The sequence below is a fragment of the Leptonychotes weddellii genome, chromosome 7 (assembly GCF_054177405.1).
Source record: "Leptonychotes weddellii isolate Sample4059 chromosome 7, ASM5417740v2, whole genome shotgun sequence".
In the NCBI taxonomy this organism is placed as follows: Eukaryota; Metazoa; Chordata; class Mammalia; order Carnivora; family Phocidae; genus Leptonychotes; species Leptonychotes weddellii.
The window spans coordinates 69,855,036-69,867,114 of record NC_138375.1 but is presented as its reverse complement, the minus strand read 5'-3'; the positions used below and the strand labels follow the sequence as shown (position 1 = coordinate 69,867,114).

General features: G+C 34.8%; 1 long non-coding RNA gene across 1 annotated transcript in view; it reads left to right on the top strand.

Moving 5' to 3' along the window:
- LOC145722639 (uncharacterized) overlaps positions 1–12,079 on the top strand; it is a 184,436-nt gene that overhangs the window by 142,415 nt on the left and 29,942 nt on the right. Inside the window, exon 7 of the long non-coding RNA XR_014147034.1 lies at positions 200–258. This is a non-coding gene — a long non-coding RNA (uncharacterized LOC145722639). The remainder of the gene's footprint in view (positions 1–199; positions 259–12,079) is intronic.

Below are 12,079 nucleotides of genomic sequence, written 5' to 3'. Positions count from 1 at the left end.
ATGTGGCCCAAAGTGGCAGATTTAATTAATGTTCTTATAATGATCATTGGCTTAATCACATTTATAATTTAATTTTAAGAAGTCTTATGTCAGCTTTCATCAAGGTGTTTAGAGTTATAACACAGAGATAGTCATTCATGCAGCCTTTGGTGAGTAATCTTTAACAAGCTCACTTTTTTCTTTTCCTTTTCCTTTTCAGATTTCCATTAGACATTAGAGATTTCTTTGAAGAACAAAAAGGAAACATCCACTGTAAAGGTAATAATGAGAAATACATGTATTCTTTATTTTTGCACCCATGTTTTATGTCAAACAAATGTATCCTTGATGAATAAGGGAACCCATAAATGAACTTGCATATACACCTAAATATATAATTAATGAGTCAAAAAGCCAAATATATAAAGAAATTTTAGTGCCATTCATCAAGCACTTGGCAAGTGTTAGATACTCTGTATCTAACTCTACAGATACTCTGTATAGACATTCTGTATCTAAGCAGCTATGCTTGATATACATTATGTTTAATTCTCACAGCAACTCTTCAAGGTTAATGAGAAATTTCTCATTACATCTAAGCAAACTGCTCGAGCAATTAATGGAAACTTGTTTGAACCCACAGAGAGAACATGGAGAAGAGGCCTGATTAAGCCTGTCTTTTGACCCCAAATCCCATTTATCCCCTTATGTTAGGTTGATATCAGGTGGTAAATGTTGAAGTTTTACATGTTTTATTTTTTGAATTGGAACAAGATTTCCAAGGTCCAATATGTGTTCACAGAAATTATAAACTGATTTTGCATAGTGACATAGGGACTGTACCCCGGTACTCTTTTCCTTAGCAGCATGAAAATTATGCGTATCTATTATGACCCTCAAAATTGTTAGTGTCAAGACTTTTCGTTTGACTATAAGTCACCAAATGAAAAGTCTCCTTCTTTGTCTTTTTTTTTTTTTTAATTTCCATCTACACTACACAAAACCAATACTCTCCCCACCAATTGGCCTTGATAAGGAAACAAATATATTAACAAATGCATTTTCCCTTTTCCTACCTTCTAAAGTTCCTACTCATTTGCTTCTGATTTGAACTTTGCAAACAGGGTTTGGGCTTTTTGTAACGCAGGACTGGGAGAAAAATGAGAAGAGAAGTAAGAAAAAGCGCTACTGTATCCTATAGAGAAAAACTGAGTGAGCAAAAGAAGAGCTAGAAACTGTTAGCATAGACAAGTTGTGCAGGTGGATGAAGTAGAATGGAGTGAGATTCAAGTGTTGAGATGTTTGTGAGAACACAGTCTGGAACATAGATTTATTAGACATTGGGCAGGAAAATCTTAAATATTTGGAAGGAGAAACAGAATTTGTGAGTTAAGAAAAAGGATTTTTATAGATGGAGCCATGGGGTGTGTGTTTGGCTCTCGGGGTCACAGGGCCTTTGCATAGCTGTCTGTTTGATATGCCAATTCATTTTCCTGGTGGCAATGCTTACTCCTTTGCATATCTGAACTTGTCAACCATCACTGAGAGAGCTGCTTAACAAGTCTGCCTTATAGCATCTCCTTCAGGGAGCAGAGGATGCCTACATCTCAAACCTCGAAAGAGAACGAGGTTATCATTACTGCCAGTTGTCTAGCATATAAAGGATGGAAACAAGTTACTACTTGACAGACAGAGGAAAAAGCAGTGATTAAGTTTGTTTGACTGCCCTAAAAATCAGTGTTATGGGTGGAGAGTCATTGAATTTTTTGAATCATTGCTTAAATTTCTAATTGTAGATGGAGATTGACCTCATCAGCAGAAAACTGAAATACCTTTGCAGTGCAGATCTGATTATCTGATATTCAGATAGTATCTGCTAAAATTAAGAAATTAAATATTCCTCTGGTCAGAGCACTTTGGAGTCAAAAAAGTTTTTCAGCACTTTGAAAATTTACATTTTATTGGATGGACTGTTAATTTAATTTTTTAATTTCCTACAACATCTCAACAAACAATGTTCTCAGAAAATGATGCCCAATATGAGAAGATCATACGACATTTTGAAAGTCAACTAATTAAACAATAAGTTAATAATATATATTAATTTTATTGAATTAAGTGACTTTATTGAATATTTCTTTTCTCTAGGAGATCCAAACATTTTATTTACTGACTTGTTTAAAAAAATACCTACTAGTTAATGTATATCATAGCAAGGAGAAAGGAATTTCTTCTGTTTTCCACTTTTAAAAATTGCCCTAAAATAACCCTTTTGGTCCTTACCAGTATATTTTGTTAGCTCATTTGAAGTCAAAGTCATTAACATAGGGGACCTTGATTAGAATTGTAGCCTTAGACAGTACACCTGACATAGTGCACCTGGAGGGCAGCGCCATTGTCTTAGGAGTAATTCAAGCAGTCAGGGGTGCAAGATACCAGAGATGTAACACTTGCTTTGTCTTATCCAGTGTGACCTATTCATTCCGTCATATAAATGATGCCTAAAACATAACATTCAGTTCTTTTCAAAGGAGACATACAGAAATAGATGTTGAACCCCTCAATAAAGTGGTGGAATCATATTAGCCTCATTCGCAAGACTGGTAAGAGTAAAATACAATAAAACCTTTCATAAAACACTTGAAGAAGCACACACCTTATGGAAATGGTAGATAACAATAATTCTCTTTTTGGTGAAAGGAATATAAAGTGTGGAAAACAGAACCATGCTTTTAGTGCTTTAGAGTAACATGAACGTTGTGGTTCATTGGATGTCCTATATTCAGCAAATGAATTGGAACAAACTACTTCAGGAAAAAAAATAGTATGCTGAAAATTATTTTATTTCCTTTTAGTTCTGCTTCAAAGACACACATTGATAAAAAGGTGTTCCAAAAGCAAGGTGGTTAATTACGGGGGTTGTTCCACTCTGAGATCACATTTAAACTGCAATTACTCTAAAAGCAAGATGAATAGTTACTTCAGTTGCCCAGTTCTAAAGCTACATCAACAGGAAGGTTTTATGAGTATTAAATGGATTGTGACCTCACTGTTTTCTCTAATTATTTTGTTTATTTGGGAAAGGAAGATAATAGTCATAAAATTGAATGTCTAATCACATTGGCTCAACTGACAAATTGCTCCTAAACCATTTTGTGGACTAAAACAATTTTACAAATGTACTTGGTCCTAAAAAAAAAAATGATGTCTTTATTGTATTTGTGACTTCAGTACTATTCTAAGGCAAAAGAAGTTTGTCGTCTTAAACATCTGTGACAGACCACACTGAATTCATGAAGTAGTCTATCATACTTGAATGGGATATTTCTCTCCCCTGACTGGAAGCGTAATAAGATATTTACCAAAAAATTCAGAATTTCAGAATGTTTTCTTCATGACATGCAACATGTGAGCATATGGAGAAAACATGTCACATTATGAAAAAGTTCAGTCATCTGTTTCTCACATCATAAAAACTGAGAAAAATGTCAAATAGAGCAAACACCACAACTTAGACTCCACAATTTCCAATTACTTTACTACAGTTTACTCTTCATTGTAACCTTTAGGTTTCTTTCTGTTTTTGTTTTTGTTTTTTTAACATCTATTGTATCTGTTTGGTGGAAATGTGATGTTAAATGGTTTGCTACTGCACTTACTTGGCAACACCATGGTCAGTGACATCATGTCAATAGCTTGAAATCTGCCATGGCAGAGTCTTTACAACACAAAAAGTAACAAATGATACAAATCGGGGCTTAATTTATTGCATTGCTGGTTGTTCAGAATGACAATAATGTGACAATAATGCACATTAAACTTAAGTGTGTCATGTCTATATTCATTGTGAATAGCACAAAATTTTAAGAAAATGTTCTTCCAGTGTTCAAAAACTATCATTTAATTCAGCAAAGAAGTTGTTCATATTATTGACAAGAGTGAAGTTCTGACATATGTTTTTTGTTACACTTTGTCTTACTCATAACACAAAAATATCAACAAACATTTATGTTGGAATTATATATACTTTTTCATCATTTGCAGTCATAATTTGGCTGCAGACATGACAGTTTGGCAAAAAACAATGATGGTATTCAGTGAGAATAAATTGGCTATGTGCAATTTATTGTTTTGCATAGTTCAGTATTAAAACTTAGTATCATTTAAAAATTGTATTCTACATATTTTTACACTAGTACAATTCATAAAATAATTATATATATATAATTTTTGAAAGATGATTGTTAAACATTTACCAGCATGTTGTTGATTCAAATACAACTATATTAATAATTACATAAGATGGGAAAAGACAAAAATCTCAGTTAAAAGACAAAGATGGTCAGTGTTTATTTAAAAAAAAATGCAGAGCCTACTTTATGCTTCTTTTAAGAGATTCATCTTACACATGGGGATATAAAAATATTGAAAGTAGAAATATGTTTTTAAAAATTTATAATAAGCATACCTTAATCAAAGTAGTATCAGACAGAATAGACTTGAATGCAAGTATTATTTGAGAAAAAGGGAAACTTCATAATATGAAAATAGTCCACCATCCTGAATTTAAATGCAAAATTAGTGTGCAACAAATAACATACTCAAAATATTTTTGGAAATTGGCAAAATTAATTTTTAAAAATTAAAAAAAAATTAAACAAACAAAAAACCCTAGGAAATTCTCAAAAGTAAGAGACTATTTTAAGACAGTGTTCTCAAAACTTTCATAAAGAAAGCAGAAAAATCAGTAAGGGTATGAGATTTGCACAGTAACAAAGGCAGAATTGACACAATAGCTAGAGAACAGTGAATTTATCAGTAACACAAAAGCCTTATTTAGGTACACATGTGACTTTTACCATAATTTTACTATAGCCTTAAGCCATAAAAGCAAGCTTTATCAAAACTAAAAATGTCAAGGGTGGATCCCTTCCCTGCCTCCAGGCCCACCTCAGTTCCGCCAAGACAGAATTCAGAGCCAAACTCTCAAGTAAGAATTTAATAGCAGTTAAAGAGAAAAGACAGGAAAGCAGTCAGGCCTGGAGGTGGCAATGGCATGGGGGGGGGGGTTAAGGGTACGTTCTCCTTTTATCTGTATTTAGCTTGAAGGCTCACAGTTGGAGCGGTCTTTGTTCAAGGATTCTCCAGTCACCTGGCACTGTCTTCCCATAGGTTGGGAAGGGGAGGTTAGGGCCATGTCTGATCTTTAGCGGAAATGTCCTGGCGGCCATCCCTCTCAAGGGGGGTTGAAACCACAGTGTAAATGTACTATAATGAAACCATAGGTTACTTTAGGGCAGTGGATATAGGGAAGAGCACGTGCCTGTGCCCTGGGGCTCCCCTGCTCCCCCTGCTGTTTGAAACTTCCCCTTTGTAGCCCTGGGGAGATGGGAGTGGTTGGCAATTTCTCGATTTTTCTTTTTTTTTTTTTAATAGTTGGAAAATCCTGTTCATATCTAGCTAACTGCCTACTCTGTCAAAAGTATTTATAGAACATGTTCTTTGATACCAATGGAATTAATGTATATCTTTAGAAAAAAGATTTTTAGGAAATCATCAAATACTGGGAAATAACAAGAAAAATACGATTACATATAACTAGAGTTAAAAAGAACATGGAAATGAGTTGTGAGTTGTAAACTCTTCTGCCAAATACTGTGTTGCAAAGAACCAAATAAGTTAACAAACACGCTTTTACGGCAGAATACCATAGACTGGGTGGCTTATAAACAAGAGAAATTTATTTCTCACAGTTCTGGAGGCTGGAAGTCCAAGATGATGGCACTGGCCGATTCAGTGTCTAGTGAGAGCTCCTTCCTCATTAGATGGCTATCTCCTTACTATAACCTCACACAGTGGAAAGGACTAGCTAGCTCTCTGGGGTTTCTTTTGTAAGGATATTAATTTCATGGGCAGAATCCTAATGATTGAGGCCTCTTGGCCTCATCACCTCTCAAAGGCCCCACCTCCAAATACTGTTAGAGGATTTCTTCTCCTTTGGTGCCTGAGGTTCTTGGTCACGCGGCTTCAAAGAATGAAGAGTGGTGCACAGCAAAGTTTATTGAACTATAGTACAGTGATAGTGCAAAGCTCCCAAAGAGGGGGGGACCCGAGAGGGTTGCCACCAGAGTTTCTAAGTCTAGGGGTTTTCATGGGCTTGTTGGAGGGGCTGTTTTAAACTGATTAACCCTCCTTACACCTGACACCCAATCAGGTTTTTGTCATCTATCTATCACACGGGAAAGGGTGGAGGGCTCCTCCCAGGGTTGTGTAAAATCCTTTTAAGGGTGGTTTCCTTTAGGGTTGGGGGGCCCTTTGTCCCTGCCCGCCTTTCATCCAACTATCTTTCATCAATACTATCACTTTGGGTTAGGATTTCAACACATGAATTTTGGGCAGATGCAGACATTCAGATCATAGCACATCCCTGTCTCCAAAGACATGGATATCCTCCCCTGTTACCAACATCCTTCACTGGTGTGGTATATTTGTCACAAGTGATAAACCTACATTTGTACATCATTAATACCCAGAGTCCAAATGATAACTAAAGATGAAAAAATGACCAAATATATCCCTTCTGTGAGGTGTTAAGGAAATTTAAAAAGAGGTCTATAGATTTACTTACACTATAAACACACACACATTTATATTACATATGTGTAAGTATATGCATATATATTATGGACTTTTTTATATATGGACAAAATTATAACATATACAGTGTTGTCACATTTTTAAGAAGTCAGATGAAAATAATGGGTATGGTTTTATCTAATATTGTCAAAAATTACAAAACAACGTGAAACAACCTAAAGACAAGAATATAGTACTTTATGTGAGTATGAACATAGAGAAATATGTAAGTGCAGATGCATCAACTATTGATAATCCTTTAAATTCAGCACATAGTGACATCAGCAAACCTTCCCTAGAAGCCAAGTCATCATTTAAATATTAAAACAACCCCTGTCCTTATTTGCTTACAATAATAAAAGAATTTTTACTTGGCACCCTACATAATTATGTAGAAAAATAAAAACACAGGTACTGAAAACATGTGACAGAACTCAGGCACAACAGTTCTCTAAAACATTTATCAAGTTCTTATATATTTTATCATATATTAAAAATGCAAAAATATTGAAAAATAATCTCACAGAATGTCTCAGATCCCTATAATCAATTTGTTCACTTTCTCTATTCTGCTTATCCATTTGTGAGAAAAAGAAACATTTTAAATACAAATTCTTTTATGTAGAACCTAGCTTCCTCCTTTTTGTTAACCACAGGTAAAATTCTAGAAAAAAGTCTGCCAGGTTACAGAGAAGTCTCATAAAGTGATTCATGAAACTGTTTTTTGTTTTTAAAAAAATGCCCCAAAGTGTCTTTAATGCCATATCTGTCCAAACTCTGTACATTTTAGCACTCTCTATTAATAAGAGGATCTTAAAATGTTATCTAGGACTCCACTAAATCTATTTTCAGGGATCTCTTTGCCCCCGAGACACCTTTAGAACTCAGGAGATAGAAGGTGGACTGGGAAGGAGAAGTGGTTAGTATTTTACTTATCTCTGGTCAGCTGTCTTTGAAGTGTTTGAACCACCAGTGTCAGGAGAGTAGGGAAAGGAATTGAAGCCAGTACCCTGGCTTGACTGGCAAGTTGGTAATACTCTGGCTGCTTTCTGGCTAACACTGGCTTTGAAAAAGCTACAGGCAGGATTCTGAATGTGTGTTCTCTCTTGCGTGTGTATCTGTGAGTATTTTGGAAAGCCATATGTGGTACACTGCTCTGCACTGTTTCTTGTTGTAGAAGATCCTGCTTGACCTCATCTTCTCCATGCCTATCTTAGTCCAGTCCAAATTGAAGTCTCTCTCCAAAATCTGGCCTCTTCTCCTCCAGCCATCCCACTCTATTGATTGAGGAGGCAGTACCATGATGGTGGTGGGGCTAGTTCTAGCAGCTTTCACAGGGGCACTCAAAGAAGTGGCTGAGTCCAAAGACTAGACTTTCTAAAGTTGGATTTTGGCTACCGACCACATTTTCTTTCAACATTGGGCCTCAGTCACAATTCTGATATCATTGGGGAAAGAAATCCCTAGGACATAAACTGTGATTGGTTTTAACACTTCCAAATTCTTCTAACTGCATATAGTAATTTTCCTCATTTTAACTAGTTCCAAGATCACATATTGCCTTATGTTCTTCTACTGTCCTACTCTACATCATGCATAGAATGCATGAAAAGAGTATTTCTTAATAAAGGCACTTCTAATCATGCAACACACTCAGCTCTTTGATTTGTGCATTATTAAATACATTTTAAAAGAATAATTTTGCTTTTAGCTTTTCCTGTTTTTTTTTTATGACTGATACTTATTCATCTCGCCATCTCTCTTATTGTCCTAACGTCTCTTACCATCTTAGTATCTCTCTTAACATAGTTAGTGTTTACTCATTAATCAAAAACAAGACAGACATTGCTTCTATTTTTACAGTAGTTTTTCCCTACAATTCTAGATACTGTTAAATTAATTTGGTGTTAGCATTGCCTCAGAGAATGCTGGTATTGGATAGCAAAATGATTTTTAGCAAAGATTTTTAGCAAAGCATTAAAATGAGAAATTTATAGCCAATACCATCCTTAATGTCTAAGGATAAATGCAAATATAACTTCACTAATTGTATCTCTCACAACATTACTATTAAAAATGGTCTCATGCTATTTAATTTTGAGCAAAAGGGAAAATCTGAGCTCTCATTAATACTTAGCATTTTCTGTTCTATGATTTATATGTACCAGATCAAATGTTTATCTCCCTTGCCCTTTGTAAACACAAATTAATAGAAGACTATTCCTGAAGAACATGGACTTGCAGAAATGCTAAATCATCATCATAATGCTGCATTGTAAATAAAATTCAGAAACAGGGCCAAACAAAACTATATGATATCCTTAATAAGAAAAGGATACAGTGACAAAAGAACAACTGCAAAAGGAGACTTTTCTAAATAATGCTGGTACTATGAACAGTTGTGGAACACTTAGAAGTGTGTATATAATGTGTATATAAGTGTGTATATAATGCGATCAAGAACATGTTGAACAGAGTCAGACAGACTAGAATCTTTATCCTCTTATAACTGCAGAACTGAGCATTGTTTAAGGTGTTGAAGTCCCAGAACCCTTATTTTAAAATAGGAATTATTATGCCTACCTCATGTAATTCAAACAGATCCTCTGAGGTTCCAATGCACAAATTTATGTAGAGCTCCATGTACTATAAGAAGTACTGCAGTGCAAAGTATTATTGTCAAGTATGGATATTTTCTGTCATTTATTAAATGAACAACACGAGCTAAACATTTATGTGTTTGAATTATTTAGAGTATCAGTTGGATATAACTGATGTAGTAAAAATCACTTAATTTTAAGTAAGAATTTACATTTAAATGTTCTGTAAAATGTAAAGGAAACATAATAATGTTTTAATCACTGCAGAACAACCATGTGGAAGTCAGGAGGGACTTATCTCCTGGCATATCTTGAAAATTTCTAGGAGCCAATAATTTTTTTTCCCTGATAACATTGCTAATCAGTGTGTCTACTTAAAGACAATATTGCATTTATTAACTCACCAATAGCTCTGTGATTATCATCATATCAAGTCTGTCCTTAATTTTTGGTTATGTTTATAACAACATTAGTAGACATAGCAAATATATTAAGCAAGCAAGCAAACAAAATCTCCTTAAATAAGAATGGAGTAAATTCTTACCATTAAACAACCAACATCATTTGAAGTTTTCAGAAAGGGAAGGCAGTCCACAATAAAAAGGCAGGAAAATGTACACAATACCAGTTTTCTTTGGTTGAAGGGTGAGTATTTGAAAAATTTTTGTTGATGTCTTAACCATATGGCAGATTTTAGAGTACTTTAAAAAATAGTGCACACAGTGCACAGTATATTCATAAGGTTCCATTAAAATTATCATTATTTTGTTGGGACATACTACAGATGAGTAGAAATGATTTGCAAGTCTTTTACCCTCTCAGCAATAACTTCCACATGCTGGCACTCTTCCACACAAATTTCTATGGCACAGACATAACGTCTAAAAAAATAAATTTAATCAAAATTTAACTTTACAAAAATGTGTACATTATATGCCAGGCACTCATTGTCTAGACAGTGCTAATCTACCAATGACCATGGAAAGATAAAGTTTTTTCTCCTGTAACATAAATTATGTTAAATTCTATAGAAAACTGCACATGAATAAGCAAAATAAAATTTTAAAATAGTAAATGCAAAGGAACAAAATACTGTGGGAAGGAAGATAGGCATAACCAGGCATAAGAGAAAAACACGATACCTAGAGAATGCTTTATGGAAGAGGTGACATTTGAGTGACAACTTGAAAGAAGTATGTGGCCAAGTCATGCTAATATCTAGGAAAAGAAAATTATACTCAAGTATATTCAAGGAAAATAGAAAGTGCCAAGCTCTGAGGTGGGAATTTGTCTGGCATGTTTACAAACCAGTAAGCAGACCACTATGGCTTGATCAGAACAAGAAGAGAGAATAATAGAAGATGAGGTCAAATGATAATGGAGCTTAGAAGACATACTTGCTTATTGATCATTTTAAGGATATTGCTTTTACTCTTGGAGATATGGGAGGCCATTGAACGTTTTTGAGACAAGAAATCTCAGAATCTGACATTGTTTAGCAGACTCACTTTGGCTGCTATACTGCGCATAGGCTATAGGGATGGTAAATAAAGGCAATTTAGAACTCTATTAGAATAATTCAGGAGAGAGGCTTTACAAGCTTGGACTAGAGGGATTGTAGGAAGAGAAAAACCAAGAGAATGTCCTGACTTTAAAGCTGAAGTGAAGGAAATACTTCTAGCAACATTTGTGACAAACCATCTCAAATACTGTTGAGAAGTCAAAGATGAAGATGGAGCATTGACTATTAGGTGTGTCATTGTATAAATCAACTATGACCTTGCCAAGGACAAAAGGTCATACAGAGTCAATATTTCCAGAAGTCAAATGAGTGGTTTAAAAGTCATTAGCCACAATTAGCCACTGCTTTCTTTATGCATTATGTTTCATCAAATTTTTTAGAATCAGGTTTTTCATTAAAATTATCTCAAAGTAATTTCTAAAACCATAATCCTAAAGCAGATTTTATATCAAAATAGCTCAGAAATCTGATTTAATCACCTAAATTAGCTCATACACTTTAGCTTTTTGAAAACGATCTTTTATCCTTGATTTTTCACCAAAATGTTTAGAACCTTCTTTTTTTTCCTTAAAATCGTCTCAAATACAGTATTTTTTAAATGTAAGACTTATAAACAATTTTTATTCAAGAACAGCTCAGGATAGTAATTCAAGTTATAAAATTTTGGTTGACATCTTGTTTTTTGATTTCCACCTTAGAACTCAGGCACAATTTGCATTTTCATGGATTGACATGCATGGAGTCATTTAATATACTTTTGTGGTTTTGCCACAGGGGTACTTAAGTTCACTGGCATACTGACATAATCTAGAGTGGCAAAATTTGGACTTGATAGCAACTAAAGGTAAATCAGTGCATCTATTGACAGTAATCATCATAACTGTCTTCTCAAAGAAAGAAACAGAGAAGTAGTTAGAGTATGGTCACCTAAGGGATGGAAAGAGGTTAGCTAATAAATCTAGCCAGGATTGGCTCAGTGTAAAAATTTTGGAGTTAAGGGGGCCAGAGAAACAGGGAATATTCTGTAGACTGGTAAAATAAATAATTTCTCATTTATTTTATTACTAAAGAGGATGCCCAGAAGCTTGTGGGACTCATTAATTTTGATAGAATCAATTCCCTGTTTAAGAGAAAGGCTGGTTCTTGGGCGCCTGGGTGGCTCAGTCGTTAAGCGTCTGCCTTCGGCTCAGGTCATGATCCCAGGGTCCTGGGATCGAGTCCCACATCGGGCTTCCCGCTCTGCGGGAAGCCTGCTTCTCCCTCTCCCACTCCCCCTGCTTGTGTTCCTGCTCTCGCTATGTCTCTCTCTGTTAAATAAATAAAATCTTTAAAAAAAAAAAAA